The following is a 21,304-nucleotide window of genomic DNA, read 5'->3' as shown; positions in this document are numbered from 1 at the left end:
AAGACGTTACTGAGCCATCCTGTTCCTTCAAGCTGCTGATAACAGAGCTCTCTCTGTGTACATTTTGGAAGAAGAAACGTGAGCACGTCTCATCCTGCTCAATGGAGAGGACTCTGGACCGGAAGATGATCTTGGAGGCCTCCGTGGCAAAGAGCGAGGCCTGCTGGTTCTTCACCTCTTGGAAGTCCTCCTTGACCTCGACTGCAGCCAGAGCAGATTTTGCATTCTTTTCTGGAGTCGGGACATTTCTCTCTGTCTCTCTCTCGCCCTCTGATCACCTTTGAAGAGAAAGAACCTTTATCTTAACAACCTTAATAAAAGTGCGTCCCTCAGCATGTAGTCCTGGACCTTGGAATGTGCCAGTCTACAAAACTCGGTCGTGGACAACTTTTTGCGCTGCAAGACCAGCAGATTTCGTGCAGACCAAAGAGTGTCTATCACCAAATTGATGGTCCTCCAGCAGCAGGGAAATGGACCGGGTCCGGAGGGACACGATGTTCAAATCTCTGGACAAGGGCGGGAAAAATGTACCCAACGTGGCCCTCATCCTGATGACTGCCTTCGTGTGCAGCTGCATCAAGCTGTGTGTAGATCCCCAGTACGCAAACTCCAAGTGTCACTACGTGCTGAGGTTCTATCTGTCCCCGGTGTTGCGAAGGATGGGCCTGGTCACATTGCCGCGGAACGCTCCATGCAGTTGGGCGGTGCCGTACCACCTATCCTTCGTGGAGCAGTTTCTGCGGGAAAACACTTTTGACCACCGATCCATCAGGCAGTGGTCTGCACGGAATGTCCTCAAGGCCCTACGGGAAAAGGAAACGGTGGATCATGTCGGATGGTTCCCCGAGCAGACCGTCAAAGTCATTTGGCGGAATGCCTCATCACCAGAACTTTCAAACAAGCACCAAGATGTAGCTTGGCTGGTGGTGAGAAGAGCCCTCCCCGTCAGATCGTTCATGCACACCCGAAGTCTCGCCCCTCCGCACAATGCCCCCGTGTTGGCTGTGGTGGGGAAGAGACGGTCGCCCACCTCCTCCTGGAATGTGCCTTTGCAAAGCAGGTGTTGAAAGAGATGCAGCGGTTTTTGTCAAGGTTCATCCCAAGCAGCTCTGTAACACAGGAGTCTGTGCTCTACGGGCTGTTCCCAGGGACGCACACCGAGACAAACATCAACTGCTGCTGGAGGACTATCAATTCGGTGAAAGACGCCCTTTGGTCTGCCCGAAACTTGCTGGTCTTCCAGTGCAAAGAGTTGTCCACCACCGAATGTTGCAGACTGGCACATTCCAAGGTCCAGGACTACGTGCTGAGGGACGCACTAAAGCTTGGGGCAGCCGCAGCAAAGGCTCAATGGGGAAAGACCACAGTGTAAGATTCCCCCACCAAGTTGGATTGAGGGGCTGGATCAATGGGAAACCCCTCGAACTGTATCGTTAATATTCTCAATTGCTGTAAATGTAAAGCTGTAATTGACATGACAATTGTGAAACAGAAGGGTTGGGAAGAAACTCATGACAGTATTGAAGGAAACTGATCTCCCTTGCAATGTTTGTATTTTTTGGTGCTGTTTGGAAACTGTTTGGCAATGTAATTTTTACAGATTTTTATGAATAAAGTAGATTTTGGAAAAAAAAAAGTAAGGTTCCTCCCACCAAGCTGAACTGAGGGGTTGGATCCATGGGAAACTCCTCGAACTGTTTTGTTGATATTTTCTTTTGCTGTAAATGTGAAACTGTAATTGGCATAACAATAGTGAAATGGAAGGGTTGTGAAGAAACTCATGATAGTATAGAAGGAAACTGATCACCTTTGCACTGTTTGTATTTTTTGGTGCTGTTTGAAACTGTTTGGCAATGTAATTTTTACAGATTTTTATGAATAAAGTATATTTTGAAAATAAAAAAAAAAGTTCCCCCAGGATGAGGCTAACCTATTGTACTGTGGGTTTGCCGATGCCTGTGATGTCTTCAAATGTGGGATACTCAACTGCAGAATTTGTGATAGTTGGGGGTCTGCTTTTGCGCTCACCCCTGATTATCTGAATCAAAAATAGAATTTACTAGCTGTTGCTGGACAGTGTTTCTGCTCCCAAATATTTTTTGCTATAAACACTCGTGCTCGTTTCTTCGCAGCTCCAAGTACGCACTTCTCCACCTCAATGCTTGGACTTAGCTGGCAGGGGAGAGACCGTGATCAGTGGCGTTTGATAATGCAGGTGCTGTTTTTGTGTTTTGTTGGGGGTGGGAGGTGGTTTCAGCACCGTATTTAGGGCATTCCGCCCTTTTGGATTGTAGATCTATCGTGGTGGTGGTTTCCCTGTCAGTTGAGGATTTAGTACTTGTCCCAGGAAAGCGTCAAGTAAAAATGGCTGCAACCAACACCAGAGCTCCAGGCCAGGGGGTGCGTAACACCGTTAGGGTGGCGGTGAAAGATAGAGAAGGAGTTGCACCCATCGACTGCGCCTACTTCATTAAGAATTTTGTTTTTCCAAAATATACTTTATTCATAAAAATCTGGAAAAAGTCACTGCGGCCTCACAGCTCCAGCGACCCGGGTTCGGTTCTGGGTACTGCCTGTGAGGAGTTTGCAAGTTCTCCCTGTGATCGCGTGGGTTTTCGCCGGGCCCTCTGGTTTCCTCCACAGCCAAATACTTGCAGGTTGATAGGTAAATTGGCCATTGTAAATTGCCCCGAGTGTAGGTCGGTGGTAGGAGAATTGAGGGAAGGTGGGGATGTGGTAGCGAATATGGGATTAATGTAGGATTAGTGTAAATGGGTGGTTGGTGGTCAGCACAGACTCGGTGGGCCGAAGGGCCTGTTTTAGTGCTGTATCTCTCCATGACTCTATGACATTCCAAAAAGTGTGGAAGAAATCAGTTTTCCTTAATAGTGGAGTGAGTTGCCTCACAACCCTTCCATTCCATTTTACCTGCCATGTACATTTTACAGCAAAATCATATTTGGGGTATACAGCCCGATGGGTTTCCCATGGGTCCAGTTCCTTGGTTCACTATGGTGGGAGGACCTGACACAATGGTCTTTCCCCATTAAGCCTTTGCAGCAGCTACCCCAAGCTTTAGTGTGTCCCTCAGCACGTAGTCCTGGACCTTGGAATGTGCCAGTCTGCAACACTCGGTCGTGGACAACTTTTTGCGCTGGAAGACAAGCAAGTTTAGGGCAGACCAAAGAGTGTCTTTCACCGAATTGATGTTCCTCCAGCAGCAGTTGATGTTTGTCTCGGTGTGCGTCCCTGGGAACAGCCCGGAGAGCACAGACTCCTGTGTTACAGAGCTGCTTGGGATGAACCTCGACAAAAACCGCTGCATCTCTTTCCACACCTGCTTTGCAAAGACACATTCCAGAAGGAGGTGGGCAACTGTCTCTTCCTCACCTACTCAGCAGAGATGACATCTGTTATTGAAGCAAAAAGCAGAACGGACCTGATGCACAACATGAAACCAGCAGCCAGAACATTATGTGACTTGAAATTAGCCAAGGCAGTTGTGCAAAAGACAGTGAGACACTGCGCAAATAAACACTGGACAAAATCACAAATGTAACAATGCTTTCAAAAGCAAATCTCCCGAGTATGCTCACATTCGTCAAGCAGAGGTGACTTTGCTGGCTCAGGCACGTTTGCAGGATGGAAGATGACACATTCCCAAGGGTATTCTGTATGGGGAGGTCACCGGAGACAGAAGACCAGTTGGATGCCCAAAGCCCCACTTCAAGGATGCCTGCAAGCAGGACATGAAGGCCCGAAACATCGATTTTCACACATGGGAGACACTGGCCAACAACAGAGGGAAATGGTGATATTACCCCTGGACTGGTGTGTGCGTCACCGTGACGATCAGTGACTACAGCAGCTTGACAGCAGGTGCCAACATGGAAAACAGCGACACCTGATAATCCCACCTCATATGTGGCACTTGTGGAAGAACCTGCCTCTCACAGATTGACCTCTTCAGCTATCAGACAAAGTGCACCATGGGAAACTATCCCATCACCAATGGATTTGCTGCAAGTCCATCATCTCACATCTCACGACGACATCTACAACCAGGGCGGCCCATCGTGCCTGTGGCAGCTCTTTCATTTCCTTTCAACTATTTATCAAAATTCCCTTTTCAACTTTACGATTGAGTCTCCTTCCACCATTCTCTCAGGCAATACATTCCAGACCAAAAGCAACAACAACTTGTGTGTAAATTTATCGAGCACCTTTAACGTAATACAGCATTCCATGGCACTTTACAGGAGTGTCGGAAAGCAAATTTGGACCCCAAGCCACACAAGACCATATTAGAGCAGATGGTCAAAAGCTTGGTCACAGAAGTCGGCTTCCATGAGTGTTTTAAAGGAGGGAAGAGAGGTCGAGAGGTGGAGAGTTCAGGGAGGGAAATCTCAGGCTTCGGGCGTGGACAGCTGATGTCACAGCTGCCAGCGGTGGAGCGCTAAAAATCAGCGATGCTCAAAAGACCAGAATTGGAGCAAGGCCGGAATCTCGGGGGGAGTGAACCAAATAAAATCCAGCCCTTTGTATCCCCCTCACAGCTTACATTCCCACCGAACTTTTTATTGTCAATCAATTTCCATCTTGCAGTTCTATTTCACACCAGGAGATGTCAGTCTCATGCCATTTCACAGCAAGCTGCATACAAGCTACTTTACTGCCAGTCTAATACTGTGTTGAGTGGACAAGGATGTGTGTGGTGTGCAGTGTGTGGTATGCAGCAAGGTTAGACTCAAACCAAAGAAGCTGCATCACTCCAAGCGGAAGGGCCGCCCGCGCATCAACACTAGCAGAATTTCTTATCCACAGCTGTTACGTAAGTTTCTAAATTCACTTGATAAATTCCTTCAAAACACTCCAACAGGGGATGCAGAGACCAAGTGGGCCCACATCAGAGATGCCATCTATGACTCAGCTATGATCACCTATGGCAAACGTGTGAAGCAGAATGCAGACTGGTTTAAATCACACTTTGAAGAGCTGGAACCTGTCACAGCCGCTAAGCGCATAGCACTGTTGAACTACAAGAAAGCCCCCAGCGAGTTAACATCCGTAGCTCTTAAAGCAGCCAGAAGCGCTGCACAAAGAATAGCCAGGCACTGTGCAAATGACTACTGGCAACACCTATGCAGTCATATTCAGCTGGCCTCTGACACCGGAAACATCAGAGGAATGTATGATGGCATTAAGAGAGCTTTTGGGCCAACCATCAAGAAGATCGCACCCCTCAAATCTAAATCGGGACACAATCACTGACCAACAGAAGTAAATGGACTGCTGGGTGGAGCACTACCTAGAACTGTACTCCAGGGAAAATGTTGTCACTGAGACCGCCCTCAATGCAGCCCAGTCTCTGCCAGTCATGGATGAGCTGGACGTACAGCCAACAAAATCGGAACTCAGTGATGCCATTCATTCTCTAGCCAGCAGAAAAGCACCTGGGAAGCACAGCATTACCCTGAAATAATCAAGAGTACCAAGCCTACTATACTTCCAGCACTCTACGAACTGCTTTGCCTGTGCTGGGACGAGGGAGCAGTACCACCGGACATGCGCGATGGCAATATCATCACCCTCTATAAGAACAAGGGTGACCGCGGTGACTGCAACAATTACCGTGGAATCTCCCTGTTCAGGATAGTGGGGAAAGTCTTCACTCGAGTCGCTTTAAACAGGCTCCAGAAGCTGGCTGAGCGTATCTACCCTGAGGCACAGTGTAGCTTTCGAGCAGAGAGATCCAACATTGACATGCTGTTCTCCCTTCACCAGCTACAGGAGAAATGCCGTGAGCAACAGATGCCCCTCTACGTTGCTTTCATAGATCTCACCAAAGCCTTTGACCTCGTCAGCAGACATGGTCTTTTCAGACTACTAGAAAAGATTGGATGTCCACCAAAGCTACTAAGTATCATCACCTCATTCCATGACAATATGAAAGGCACAATTTAGCATAACGGCACCTCATCAGACCCCTTTCCTATCCTGAGTGGCATGAAACAGGGCTGTGTTCTCGCACCTACATTGTTTGGGATCTTCTTCTCCCTGCTGCTCTCACATACATTCAACCCTTCAGAAGACGGAATTTTCCTCCACACAAGATCAGGTGGCAGGTTGTTCAACCTTGCCCGTCTAAGAGCGAAGACCAAAGTACGGAAAGTCCTCATCAGGGAACTCCTCTTTGCTGACGATGCTGCATTAATATCTCACACTGAAGAGTGGCTGCAGAGTCTCATCGACAGGTTTGCGGCTGCCTGCAACGAATATGGCCTAACCATCAGCCTCAAGAAAAAGAACATCATGGGACAGGACGTCAGAAATGCTCCATCCATTAATATCGGCGACCACGCTCTGGAAGTGGTTCAAGAGTTCACCTACCTAGGCTCAACTATCACCAGTAACCTGTCTCTCGATGCAGAAATCAACAAGTGCATGGGAAAGGCTTCCACTGCTATGTCCAGACTGGCCAAGAGAGTGTGGGAAAATGGCACACTGACACAGAACACAAAAGTCCAAGTGTATCAAGCCTGTGTCCTCAGTACCTTGCTCTACTGCAGCGAGGCCTGGACAACGTATGTCAGCCAAGAGCGACGTCTCAATTCGTTCCATCTTCGCAGCCTCCGGAGAATCCTTGGCATCAGGTGGCAGGACCATATCTCCAACACAACCCCAGCATATACACCCTACTGAGCCAGTGGCACTTGAGATGACTTGGCCATGTGAGCCACATGGAAGATGGCAGGATCCCCAAGGACACATTGTACAGCGAGCTCATCACTGGTATCAGACCCACCGGCCGTCCATGTCTCCGCTTAAAAGACGTCTGCAAACGCAATATGAAGTCCTGTGACATTGATCACAAGTCGTGGGAGTCAGTTGCCAGTGATCGCCAGAGCTGGCGGGCAGCCATAAAGGTGGGGCTAAAATGTGGCGAGTCGAAGAGACTTCGCAGTTGGCAGGAAAAAAGACAGAAGCGCAAGGGTAGAGCCAACTGTGTAACAGCCCTGACAACCAATTTTAACTGCAGCACCTGTGGAAGAGTCTATCACTCCAGAATTGGCCTTTATAGCCACTCCAGGCGCTGCTTCACAAACCACTGACCACCTCCAGGTGCTTACCCATTGTTTCTTGAGACAAGGAGGCCAAAGAAGAAGAAGATTCTTACACCTCTCTGAGATTTGCAGACATATTTTCTCCTCTATCTCTTCCTGTCTGTTTAGAGGCCTGTAGTACACTCCCAGCCAAGTGATTGTCCCCTTTTTTTTTAAGTTCTACCCATATGGCCTCATTTGAGGAATTTCTAAGATATCATCCTTCCTTACTGAAGTAATTGACTCCTTGATCAACAGTGCAATGCCACCTCCTCTTTTACCCCGTCACCTGTCTTGCCTGTAGATTCTGTACCCTGGAATACTGAGCTGCCAGTCCAGCCCCTCCCTCAACCATGTCTCTGTGATAGGAATAAGAAACAGACCCAGTGGTCGAGGAAACTAAGGCCCTCCCTCCTGCACCATATCCTCAGCCATGCATTCATCTGCTCTACCCTCTTATTCCTATACTCATTAGCATGTGGCATTGGGAGTAATCCAGAGATTACAACCTTTGAGGTCCTGCTTTTTAATCTGCTATCCAGCTCCCTAAATTCTGGTTGCAGGACCTCATCCCTCTTTCCACCTATGTCATTTGTGCCAATGTGTACCAAGATCTCTGACTGTTCACCCTCCCCCCTTGTCCTGCAGCCACTCTGTGACATCCTTGACCCTAGCATCAGGGAGGCAACATATCATCCTGGAATCACGTTTGCAGCCACAGAAATGCCTATCTGTACCTCTTACGATAGAATCCCCTATCACTATAGCTCTTCTACTCCTTTTCCGCCCCTCCTGTGCAGCTGATCCACCTGTGGTGCCACAGACTTTGTTCTTGCTGCATTCCCCTGAGAAGCTATCTCCCCCAACAGTATTCAAAGTGGAAAATCTGTTAGAAAGGGAGATGGATCCAGGGGACTCCTTCACTACCTGCCTAGTTCTTCTACTCTGCCTGGTGGTGACCCATTCCCTTTCTACCTGAGCAGTCTTTACCTGCGGTGTGACAACCTCCCTAGACGTGCTATCCATGATGATCTCAGCCTCGCAGATGCTCCACAGTATCTCCAGCCGCCGCTCCAGATCCGAAACGTGGATTTCGAGTAGCTGCAGCTGGAGACACATCCTGCACACGTGTTCGCCCTGGATACTTGAAGTCTCCCTGACTTCCCACATTGCACAGGAGGATCACTCCACATTGCCGAACTGCCCTGCCATGACTTACCCTTAATTTATCCCCTTAAATTACCCAAAAATTAAATTATTTACACTAGGGACCTTGATTCTCCCCCAAAAAACACGACCTCCTTTATTGAAAAAACTGTAGACCTTTCCCTTTACTTTTAGTTACTTACCCAGCTATTTCGAGTAACTCCCTGACAGCAGATACTCACCAACCAATCACCTTGCAGCCTTCCTGTGACATCACTGCTCACTTTGTTTTCAAACTCCGGCGTGCCTGGAATGCTCTCCGCTCCTCTCCCGGAAGGTGAGTGACTGGGTCGCAATCCTCGGGCTCAATTTATCGGCTCCACTCTCGGTGTTCTCCCCACAGCTCCGCTCCTCTCCCGGAAGGTGAGTGACTGGGCCGCGATCCTCAGGCTCAATGTATTGGCTCCACTGTCGGTGTTCTCCCCACAGGTCTGCTCCTCTCCCGGAGGGTGAGTGACTGGGCCACGATCCTCGGGCTCAATTTATCGGCTCCACTCTCGGTGTTCTCCCCACAGGTCCAGTCCTCTCCCGGAAGGTGAGTGACTGGTCCGCGATCCTTGGGCTCAATTTATTGGTTCTGCTATTGGCGCTCTCCCCACAGGTCCACTCCTCTCCGCTCCGCTCCTGGGAGGAAAGTAAGTCTGGTATCTGTGACGGACAATGAGGAGAAACACAGTATCAGGAGAGAGTGAAATACATTTTACTCTTCAGACGATATTATTTATTATATTTCAGCTGTTCCTTGTTTCACAAATATTTTGGCGGGCTTTTCAAATTTGTTAATGGGTTTCAGCTCTGACAATTTGCCACTGTCAATCTCCGCCCCATTTTCTCATTGCCCTTTGATGATCGGCGAAATAGCAGCGACCTGATTGGTGACATGAACCAGCCAATGAGATTCAGTAGACAGTAACCAATCAGAAGTAGCCGGACTGCATTCCTCCAGAAGGTAAAGCAGGGAAGTGCGGGAGGAATTCCTCACTCTTTGTGAAAGTATTTGTGAGATTGTGGAAATGTCTGGAAGAGGAGCAGGGGAGAGACCATGATCCTGTCTCAGGTAAGTTTTTGAGTAAAATGGCTGTAACCAATTCTGTAACTTCAGGCCAGGGTGTGTGTAACACCGTTCGGGTGGTAGTGAAGGATAATGATGGGGATGCACTGGTTGATCGTACCTTCTACATTAATAAAATCCTTATTGATTGCTGTGGATTCCAAGCTGCGAACATCTTCTGCCTGCAGGACTACCCCAGCTGTGGATATTTTGACTTGACTTCCAAGTACGTGGCGGATGCATCAAGTTCCTGAAGGTGTTCAAGGAGAAGGGAAACCAGGCGCCGCTGTCGATCCTCACAATGGAACCGCTCTTCACACTGCCATCGCAACGTGACCGGGTGGTGAGAAGCCATCTCTACAACCTCCATGTTCCTGTCGTGGATGAACTCACCTTCCTCACCAGGTACGTCGACTTGGCCGGCGGCAGCACTGATGTCAAGGACCCATTTGGATTTGGACCAGCAAGCGTCAGGTCATGGTGACCTTGAAGGTCAATGCCAACGGAGCCATCATCCATTCTCCCTCCAGCTTCGCTTTCGGGGGAAGTCGAGGCTTCATGGTCTATGCGGAGCAGCCCAGAGTTTGTCGTACCTGCGGCAAATCTGGTCATGTGGCAGCTAACTGCAGCACAGTCGTCTGCAAGAACTGCAAGAAGGAAGGCCATCAGACCAAGGACTGTAAATATTGTAAGTACTGCAACCTGTGAGGTGGGGCAGGCCACCGCTACAAAACCTGCCCCAAACGCTGCCTCAGTTATGCTCAGGCAGCAAGGACCAAGGAAAGACCGGGTTAAGGAACGGTGAACACGTCTGGTGCTGGGAGGGAAACAAGCAATCCTCCCCACAGCGATGAAAGTCTATCTGAGAAAGAGAAGAAAGGGGAGGCAGCTGCAACCAGTGACACAACACCTACTCCGTGCCTGGAAACTCCTCCTCCACAGACAGAATTAATGGAGGGGGAGGCAGCAGATGGACAAACAGGTCCGTGGCAGGTGGTACAAAGGAAGAACACAAAGAAAAAAGCTCCAAAAAAAGAACAGGTCACCACCCAAACCAATGGCAAGAGGAGGCTACCGTCTGAGACAGACTACAGCAGCTCCTCCTCACTGCACGAGGAAGGGCCGGAACGATGGCACCTCCAAAAGAAGCAGCAGAACTCAAAGGAGCTGGAAGATAAAGCCCCCCAGCTCCGGGGCAGTGGAAGCTGTGACACGCCCAGCGCACCCCAAACCAAAAGCATGGAACCCAAGGAGATGCTCAGTGCACCCCAGCTCCGGGAGACCGAGAGCAGCGAAGTGTCCTGCGCATTCCAGCTCCAGCTCCGGGAAGTCAGGAACAGTGATGTCTTCGAGGAGGGACCGAGGGGAAAGACACCAACAGCAGAGGTCAACCCAAGCCTTGCTGCCTACAAGACCAGTCCCCCACCTGCCAATGTCACCCCAGTGGAACAAAACCCTCATGAATAACCATGAGGGGTTTCTGGGCTCAACGAATGTGAAACAGCTTGCGGACACGATGGGTATGCAGGAACATACTCAAGGACTGGGACTAGCAAGGACACCTGGTGTGGTAAGCAACACCCAACTTTATAGTGGATATAAAGAATGCTTCGATTAACATGCATTGTGTTAAATCCACCACGTGATGTGTTTCAACCTTGGATGACTTCGCAAAGGTCAAAGCCGGCGTACTGTTTTGTCAGGAGTGTGGAATCCTGCACCGCAGCACTTACAGGCAATGGTCTCACGGGCCATCGATCTGGTCCAGGGGAAATGTTTCCTGTTCCTCCGGCCTGGGGATTCTGATGCGGGGAGGCAACTTAACCATCTCTGAAGTTAAGATGCTGGTGGGCGGTCGCCTTCTCGTAGCAGATGTAATGTACAACAATGCTCCGCTCCAGTTAAGCAACGTATATGCCCCGGTCCAATGCAGCGAGTGGCTGACCATCCTCCAGCAACTCACACTGCTGCTGGCGACATCCAGGCCGGTCATTCTTGGCGGTGACTTCAACTGCATCATTGATGCAGCTGGACGATCTGGTAGTGACGACAGAAAACTGGACGCTACGCCCAGATTCTTAAATGAAACAGTAAAAAATGCCAAACTGCACAATGTCTTCAGCAAACCTGCAGACAGAGAGCACCGTAGATACACATGGTCAAGATTGGACGGGTCTGCCCGTTCCAGGATAGACTTCCTGTATGTGTCCCCTGCTTTCACGGTCAGATCCACCGACGTCAAGCCGGTGTTCTTCTCCGACCGCTGCCTCTTACTGGTTGGCTGTCACTTACAGGATGACCAGCGGGTTAGCAGGGCGACATGGAAGCTCAATGCTACACTGCTAACCGCAGAGAACATTGTGGAACTCAAAAGAGATTGAAAAAGTTGGAGAACAGTGAGACCCTCTTTGAGTATCCGGTGCACTGGTGGGAAGCGATCAAGGAGAACATCAAGAGGTTCTTTATCTCCAAAGGTGTTTAGAGGGTGAGAGAGACAGAGGGAAATGTCCGCACTCCAGAAAAGAATGCAAAATCTGCTCCGGCTGCAGTCGATGGGTGTCGAGGTCAAGGAGGTGCTCCAAGAGGTGAAGAGCCAGCAGGCCTCGCTCTTTGCCACGGAGGCCTCCAAGATCATCTTCCGGTCCAGAGTCTGCTCCATTGAGCAGGATGAGACGTGCTTGCGTTTCTTCTTCCAAAAGGTACACAGAGAGAGCTCTGTGATCAGCAGCCTGAAGGAAGACGATGGCTCGGTCACAACTTCACACTCCGACATACTAAGGATTAGCAAATCCTTGAATGCTGGGCTGCAAGACGTGAAGTCTATGGACAGCATGGCCTCCCAGTCCTTCCTGTCATCTATCACAGAGGTCTTAGATGACAGCATGCAGGAGAATCTGGACAAACCGCTAACTCTGGACAAGCTGACAAAGGCCATCAAGTCTTTTGAGACGAAGAAAACTCCCGGAAGCGACGGCTTACCAGTTGAGTTGTATTCGGCCCTGTGGGACTGGGTCAGCCCAGACCTGCTGGAAGTGTACGAGAGTACGCTCCTGGCCGGCAGCATGTCAGAATCCATGAGGAAAGGCATCATCACCCTCATCTACAAGTAGAAGGGGGAGAGGGCGGAAATCAGAAATTGGCGGCCCATCTCACTGCTTAATGTAGACTACAAAATTCTGTCCAAAGTCATCGCCAGTCGAGTCAAGACTGCTCTGGAGTTGGTGATTCACCCTGACCAGACCTGTACTGTACCCAGCAGGAAGATCTCTGATAGTGTTGTGCTACTCAGGGATACGATCGCCTATGTACGGGTCAGGAGGGTGGACACCTGCCTCATCAGCCTGGACCAGGAGAAGGCTTTTGACAGGATATCGCACACATACATGATGGATATGCTCTCCAAAATGGGGTTTGGGGAGGGAATCTGCAATTGGATCAAACTGCTCTACACAAACATCAGTGGTACAGTCCAAAAAATTGGGTGGGAATCAGAAAGTTTCCAATCAAATCTGGAGTCAGACAGGGCTGTCATCTTTCCCCTGCCTTGTGTGTTTGCTGCATCGAACCCTTTGCTGAGTCTATTTGGAAGGATGCGGGCATAAGAGGGGTGACAATCCCAGGCAGTGGAGTCACTCAGGTCAAAGCCTCCCTGTACATGGATGATGTTGCAGTATTCTGATCGGATCCGCTGTCCATTCGCAGACTGATGAGCATCTGCGACCAGTTCAAACTGGATTCAGGAGCCAATGTTAACCATGGCAAAAGCGAGGCCATGTTCCTTGGAAACTGGGCTTACCGATCCTTTGTCCCCTTCACTGTCAGGTCAGACTACCTGAAGGTGCTGGGGATATGGTTTGTAAGGGCCGGGACGTGCACCAAAACCTGGGAGGAGCGAGTAGCCAGGGTACAACATAAACTGAGCAAATGGGAGCAGCGATCTCTCTCTATTATGGGTAAGAACCTGGTCATCAGGTGCAAGGTGCTCACGTTGTTGCTGTAAGTGGCACAGGTCTGGCCCATACCCCACTCCTGTGCTGTGGCGATCACCCGAGCCATTTCCCGCTTTATCTGAAGACGCAAAATGGACAGGGTCCGGAGGGACACGATGTTCAAACCTCTGGATAAAGGCGAAAAAATGTACTCAACATCGCCCTCAACCTGATGGCCGCCTTAGTATGTGGCTGCATCAAGCTGTGCGTAGAGCCCCAGTATGCAAACACCAAGTGTCACTACGTGCTGAGGTTCTATCTGACCCCGGTGTTGCGAAGGATGGATCTGGTCACATTGCCACGGAACGCTCCATCCAGTTGGACTGTGCGTTCGTGGAAATGTTTGTGTGGAAAAACACCTTTGACCACCAATCCATCAGGCAGTGGTCTGCACGGAATGTCCTCAAGTATATTTTTGGAAAAGAAACGTCTGGAAGAGGAAAGACCGGCGGGAAAGCGCGGTCCAAGGCCAAGTCTCGCTCCTCCCGGGCTGGACTGCAGTTCCCGGTGGGCCGTGTTCACAGGCTCCTAAGAAAGGGCAACTATGCTGAGCGTGTGGGTGCCGGAGCCCCGGTCTATCTGGCTGCTGTGCTCGAGTATCTGACCGCTGAAATCCTCGAGTTGGCCAGTAACGCGGCCCAGGACAACAGGAAGACCCGCAACATCCTCAGACACCTACAGCTGGCTGTCCAGAATGACGAGGAGCTCACCAAGCTGCTGGGAGGGGTGACCATCACTCAGGGCTGGGTGCTGCCTAATATCTAGGCCATGCTGCTGCCCAAGAAAACCAGCGCTCCGGGCACCAAAACCAAGGCAATCTGACAGGATTTTATCAAATACCCAAAGGTTCTTTTCAGAGCCACCCACAGTATCATTCTTGTAAATCTCCTCTGTACTCTCTCCACAGCAATTATGTCCTTTCTGTAATGTGATGACCAGAACTGTACGCAATACTCCAGCTGTGGCCAAACCACCGTTTTAAACAGTTCTCGCATTACATATTTGCTTTTGTCGACCAAGAAAGGAAAGCATTCCATATGCCTTCTTCACCACTCTATCTACCTGTCCTGTCACTTTCAGGGACCTGTGGACATGCACTCCAAAGTCTCTCACTTCTTCTACCCATCTCAATATCTTCCCGTTTATTGTGTACTCCCTTGCTTTGTTTGCCCTCCCCAAATGCATTACCTCACACTTCTCCAGATTGAATTCCATTTGCCACTTTTCCGCCCACTCAATTAATCCATTCATATCATTCTGAACTCCACAGCCATCCTCCTCACTATCAATTACACGGCCAATTTTTGTGTCATCAGCAAATTTCCCAATCATACCTCCCACATTTAATTCCAAATAATAATTTTTTTTTGAAGAGATACAGCACTGAAACAGGCCCTTCGGCCCACCGAGTCTGTGCCGACCATCAACCATCCATGTTATACTAATCCTACACTAATTCCATATTCCTACCACATCCCCACCTGTCCCTATATTTCCCTCCCACCTACGTAGGGACAATTTATAATGGCCAACTAATCTATCGACCAGCAAGTCTTTGGCATGTGGGAGGAAACTGGAGCACCCGGAGGAAACCCACACAGACACAGGGAGAACTTGCATACTTCACACAGGCAGTACCCAGAATTGAACCCGGGTCGCTGGAGCTGTGAGGCTGCGGTGCTAACCGCTGCGCCACTGTGCTGCCCGTGTGGTAATATACACCACAAACAGCAAGGGACCCAACACTGAGCCCTGTGGAACGCCACTGAAAACCGCTTTCCATTCGCAAAAACATCCGTTGACTTCTATCCTTTGTTTCCTGTCACTGAGTCAATTTTGGATCCAACCTGCCATATTCCCCTGTATCCCATGGGCTTTCATTTTATAGACCAGACTGCCATGTGGGACCTTATCAAATGCCTTACTAAAATCCATGTAAACCACATCCACCGCACTATCCTCATCAATGTTCCTTGTTACTTCCTCAAAAAACTCAATAAAGTTAGTGAGACATGACCTTCCCTTAACAAATCCATGCTGACTATCCCTGATTAATCCGTGCCTTTCTAAGTGGTAGTTTATCCTGTCCCTCAGAATTGATTCGAATAATTTACCCACCACTGAGGTCAGACTTACCACATCCTTTTAAAATAATAGGACAACGTTCGCAGACCTCCAATCATCCGGCACCTCCCCCATATCCAGTGAGAATTTGAAGATGATCCTCAGCGCATCCACTATTTACTCCCCGGCTTCCTTTAACAACCTCAGATGCAAACCATCCGGCCCTGGTGATTTATTCATTTTCAAGGATGTCAGACTCTCTAGTACTTCCACTCTCATTATGCTTATCGTATCTAATATTTCACACCCCTCTTCTTTTACGACAATGTCTGCATCATCCCTCTCCTTTGTGAAGGCAGAGACAAAAAACTCATTAAGAACCCCGCCCACATCTTCTGGATCCACACAGAAGTTCCCTTGTACATCTCTGATAGGCCATACCCTATCCTTAGTTATCCTCTTGCTCTTAATGGACTGATAAAACATCCTTGGGTTTCCTTCAAGTAGTTGTATCCAGTCCACATCCACCAAATCACCTCTCAGTTTTGTAAAATTTGCCTTCCCCCAATTTAGAACATTTACTTTTCGAGCTGCCCTGCCATTACTTAGCTTTACAAACTCATTATTGCTCGTGTAATAAGTGTAATAAGTAGAATAATTTACCAGTTACTCACCGATCAGCTTCTTCCCCTTTACCATGGAGGCTGAAAAGGCAGAAGAGACCAAAGAGCACCTCCTTCCCCTAGTCAGTGAAGTCCCTCACACATCAACTCACAGCTTTACACTCTGTCCAAACAGCACTTTCTAATTAGTAATTATTCATAAATTACACTAACTAAAACATTAGTAACCTGACCAATTACAAGGTAGCTATTTGAGGGTTTTTAAACAAAGAGCTTTTTTCCCTATCCCAAAGGCTCTTTTCAGATCCACCCACAGTATCTGAAAGGGCTGATTACTGTCTGAAGTCTGCTGTACCCACACCTCTGTCTATCCCTCTTCATCTAGAACAACCAGCGTCATCTTCCATTCCTTTCACCATCATGTGTTTAACTCGCTTCTCCTCATAGACAGTCAGATATCAATGTAATAATGAAATGATCTGTGTCAGTGCTGGCCATTTCCCTGTCCTGATTTCAGACCCCACTCTGGACACTTGTTTCCCATTCCAGGACCTTCTTGTATTAATATTCAGCACCACCTGTCAGTCAGAAACTTGTCTCAATGAACCGATCCTTTTACTGAACTTCCAACTGCTGCTGTCTATTTCTCGAGGGAAAGAGCTGCTCACTGAATAAGGATGTGAGGGGAATGTAACCCGGCTGCTGGTGAGAAGGTCCCGTCTTATCAATCAAAAGCCTTTTATTTTACTACAGTGATTCCCAGATTCCCAGCTGGTCTGTTGAGGATTTTGTTTTCACAGAAATATCTTGTTAAATACAAATCTGATTCCAACATGTCAGTAACAGGACAGAATGGGAACCTTTTAAAAGGATGAAGCAACTATTTCAGTGGCTTCTCACTGTCCCGCTGAACCCTGTGTGAAGGGGAATTACCAATAGTCTGTAATTTATTACTTCCACACCGAGTTTGAGTTATTTGTCGTGTGAAAGATTGCTGAACGGAGTGTTTTACTGTCAGTTACGGATGGGAAGTTGACAAAAATTGGCAAAATAAAGCTGTTCATAAAATAGCACCAGCAATTTGAGGCGGTAAAAGCAAAATTGTGTTTTAAAAGTTTATTTAAACCGCTACGGGAAAATAGATTTTTATGTACTTTTCCAGTCGATCACTTCTTTTCCATAGTGAAATTGGCGGCTTTCACAAATTCCAATATTCTGCCAGGTTCAACCAATGATTTTTTGTATTTTGTGCTTCGAGATTTTCTGATTGAATCATTCATGTCAGCTAATGGCTATGTGGCCTAATGGATAAGGCGTCTGACTTCATTATATTCGATGATGTTATCAGAAGATTGTAGGTTCGAGTTCTACCACGGTCATTTTGACCCAAAGGGATTATGCAGGGCTTTGGGGATTGAGTCGGGGACTGAACAGATTGGAAACCCGACATGGACTTAATGGGGCGCATGGCCTCCTCATGTGCTGTCACTGACTTTCTGAGAAGAGGGTGACCAATCAGAAGTGGGCTGGGGGAACAGCGGGTTCAAACTGCAGGAATTCCAGGTCCCTGAATGACTGAGCTGAAACTGATCAGTTTCACTGCAGGAAACACTGTCTCGGGGGAAATAACATCACAAATAATTCCATTTGACTAATTATTCAATTATAAAACAATGGGCAGATGTGAAGGTGCGATGTTACTTTTCACTGTGAGGGGAGAACCCGCCATCTGGGTAAATCAGCAACTTTATAACATCGTCTGTACGTTTGGAAAAGAAACGATGAAAACTCTCCCCAAAACCCTGGTGTGGTGGAAAGGCTCAATTCAGAGATTGGAATATAACGAGAGCACAACATAAATCATTAACTGATATTTCCGGCATAAAACACACCCCAGCTCCCGTTCCCAGGTCACTGCTGTCCCTATGATGCGGTGGGTGACTCTGAAAAGAGACTTTGTTTTGTGTTTCTGCAGGAAAACCACAAAGATCCTCCCAGGCAGTGAAACTCATCTTCCCAGAATCTCCATACCAGATTGAAACAGAAAACACAAAGACAGTGAGAAAGTTCCAGAGAGTGAGTGAGCATTAAAACCAATGAAATAAACCAATTCTAGAGAGATGTTGGTGCAGTTTTTTCAGAGCGATTGTGGGTGGCTCTTAAAAGAGCCGTTGTGTTCCGAGTGTTTTCACTACATGGTGGAGTTTTACTTGGAGTTGATGTACTTGGTCACTCACTTTGTCCCTTCTCACATTCCGAGCGCTTTGTTGGGTGGAAATATTTATTCAGGCAGTTTCAACAGCTCAGAGCCGACATTGATGCAGAAACCAGAAATGGGAGTACGGGACACAGACAAGGAATTTACGCTGGACCTTTATAAATCTCACTGGTTATAGGCCTCAGTTAGAGCGTTGTGTCTAATTCCATGCTCCACACTTTAGCAGGAATGTCAAGGCCTCAGAGAGGGTGCAGAGGAGATTTACTGGAATGGTATCAGAAATGCAGGAATTCAGCTAATGTGGAAAGTATAGGGGTCTGGGGTGTGTGAAGCTGGGGTCCTTCTTCTTAGAGCAGAATGGCAGTTAATAGTTGTGTTCAACATTGTGAAGAGTTTTTATAAGAATAAAGAAGTTTGACTGCAATTAGACAGAGCCTTGTTGAGATCACACATTATGGGTGGCACAGTGGCGCAGTGGTTAGCACCGCAGCCTCACAGCTCCAGCAACCCGGGTTCAATTCTGGGTACTGCCTGTGTGGAGTTTGCAAGTTCTCCCTGTGTCTGTGTGGGTTTTCTCCAGGTGCTCCGGTTTCTTGCCAAAAGACTTGTTGGTACGTAAATTGGCCATGATAAATTGTCCATGGTTTAGGTAGGTGGGAGGGAAATATAGGATCGGTGGGGATGTGGTAGGAATATGGGATTAGTGTAGGATTAGTATAAATGGGTGGTTGTTGGCCGTCACAGACTCGGTGGGCCGAAGGGCCTGTTTCAATGCTGTATCTCTCTGTGACTCAAGAGATGTGGATGCTCAATCATTGGGTATATCCAAGAGAGAGATCGATAGGTTTTTGGATACTAAGGGAATCAAGGGATCTGTGCTAGTGTGGTAAGATGGAGTTGATGTAGGAAATCAGCTGTGATCTTATTGAATGGCAGAGCTATTTCGATGGGCCGAATGGCCCACTCCTATTTTTTATGTAACGTTCCATTCCTCTCAGGGAATATTTTATTTTCAAAAAGAGAAATACTGCACACACTGGAAATCTGAATAATAACAGAAGATTCTGGAAACACTCAGCAGTTCCAGCAGTATCTGTGGAGAGAGGAAGGGAGGAGCAATGTTTCAGGTCTATAGAAGGGTCACAGAACTGGACCACTAACCCGAGCTTCTCTTCTCCACAGTTGTTTCCGGACTGGCTGAGTGTTTTCAGTATTTTAGGCTTTTTCTTTCTGTATTACATCCTTTTCCCATTTGACTATTTGCTGTGAAACTTTCAGCGTTGTGCTCAATTCTTTGTGTCGTTGTGTTTCCTTTATTTGAAGTAATGTAAATAGTATCCTGAAATGAATTTGCCAAATGGTTGGGCAAATTGTTACAACCAGTTTTTGAGCAAGTTCTCCACATGCACAGTGAAGGATTCCTTCACATTTGCGAAGACCATACAGGACTTGCATATCGATAGCAATGCCGTGTCCATGTGTCATTTGACATTGCTAGCCTATTCACCAATGTACCACTTCAGGAAGCCATAGATATTTGCACTGCAGTGCTATATCATGGTGATCTAGACCCGTCACCATTGTGTGAATCAGTATTCATTGAACTTATGAACTCGGCAACTTGCACAGTTGGGTTCAGTTTTATTGACACCATGTATCGCTGGTGTTGCCATGGGATCCCCTCTCGGCCCAGGTCTCACAAACATCTTTGTTGGATTCCATGATAAACCTTTTTTTTAGGGAATGACACATAACCTCCTACCTCTTGCATATTTCCAATATGTAGATGATACGTTTGCTATATTTGAATCCGCAGCTGCATGAAATAATTTCCTTGCACGTCTTCATGGGCTCCATCCTACACTCAAATTCACCTTTGGAATGGAGCAGTCAAATGAGTTCCCTTTCCTTGATGTACTAGTTGAGAAATCTGCTAAGGGGTTTTCTACCACGGTCTACCGCAAACCTACCTTCACTGGTCAATACACGCGTTGGGATTATTACAGTTCCAGGCGCTACAAGATTGGTCTTATCGACAACCTCATAAATAGGGCTGAGCCATTTGCTCACCATGCAAGCTTGATGCTGAAATAGGGCGAATCAAAGACATCCTGCATTACAATGGCTACACTGATCAGATCATTTCTCACTGTATATCGCACAAACCTATAAACGGGCTGAAGGACGTCATTTTGAGCCCTGAAAAGTGCCCAGTCTCCCTCAAATTACCCTGGAAGGGTAATATATCCCCAGTATTTGAGTAACAGGTGAAGCGAGCTGTTTCCTGCTGTTACTATGCAGGAGCAACAAGTGTGGTGTTCGCCACTAACAGGATGCTGCTGTCAAGCAAAAGAGACGTCCTGCCTATCACACAAATAAGTTACGTGATATATGAATTTTAATACCAGTGTGATGCTAGGTTTCTAGACCGTACATCCCAAAACTGGTGGATTGTATCAAATAACATGTCCCTTCCGCTGTTCGCAATGGGCCCTACCCAACCAACCCGTGCTTGCAAAACTCAAAACACAGTATCCAACATGAGATGTGATTCCACAATAGGACAACATTTGCTAAATAATTCTCAGTGTGCTAAGAATTACGTTGACAACCAATTTAAGACTGTCAGTAGGGCTCGCAGTGTGGTGCACTGGTGTGTACTGTAAACTACATGTATTAATACACAGGGCCCTGTTCTTTGCAGACAGAAAGAACATGCACACATGTTGTGCCAGTTTCAGCTAAACAAAATAAGTGACAGCCATTCACTGGCTCATTCCACAGGGCAATGGCTTGACCAATCAGAGTCAAGCTGCCTGGTTTAAATTTCAAACAAAGCTGGGCAGTTATCTGTCAGTTACCAAAAACTGGTGCATTCTGAATGGCAATGCCTCGACCAATCAGAGTTCACTTGCCAACCAATCAGCACTCTCTTCTCATACAGAAGAAAGTTGTTGTTTTCCCTTAAATTGGTATTCTTGTGGATTGCCCTGCTGAGTGCAAGACGAAAACAACTGGCTACCAAAGTTTGGACAACATTTGAAATCACG

At 47.7% G+C, this 21,304-nt stretch overlaps 1 non-coding gene across 1 annotated transcript; it reads left to right on the top strand.

The window, feature by feature from the left end:
• Nucleotides 1–1,868: 1,868 nt before the first annotated feature.
• LOC137362864 (U1 spliceosomal RNA) lies at nucleotides 1,869–2,033 on the top strand. The gene has a single exon (XR_010972695.1). It is a non-coding gene; the product is annotated as a U1 spliceosomal RNA (small nuclear RNA).
• The last annotated feature ends 19,271 nt before the right edge of the window (nucleotides 2,034–21,304 follow it).

The sequence above is a fragment of the Heterodontus francisci genome, unplaced genomic scaffold, assembly GCF_036365525.1.
Source record: "Heterodontus francisci isolate sHetFra1 unplaced genomic scaffold, sHetFra1.hap1 HAP1_SCAFFOLD_278, whole genome shotgun sequence".
Taxonomy (NCBI): domain Eukaryota; kingdom Metazoa; phylum Chordata; class Chondrichthyes; order Heterodontiformes; family Heterodontidae; genus Heterodontus; species Heterodontus francisci.
The sequence above is the reverse complement of the archived record's forward strand: the minus strand, read 5'-3'. Positions and strand labels throughout refer to the sequence as shown.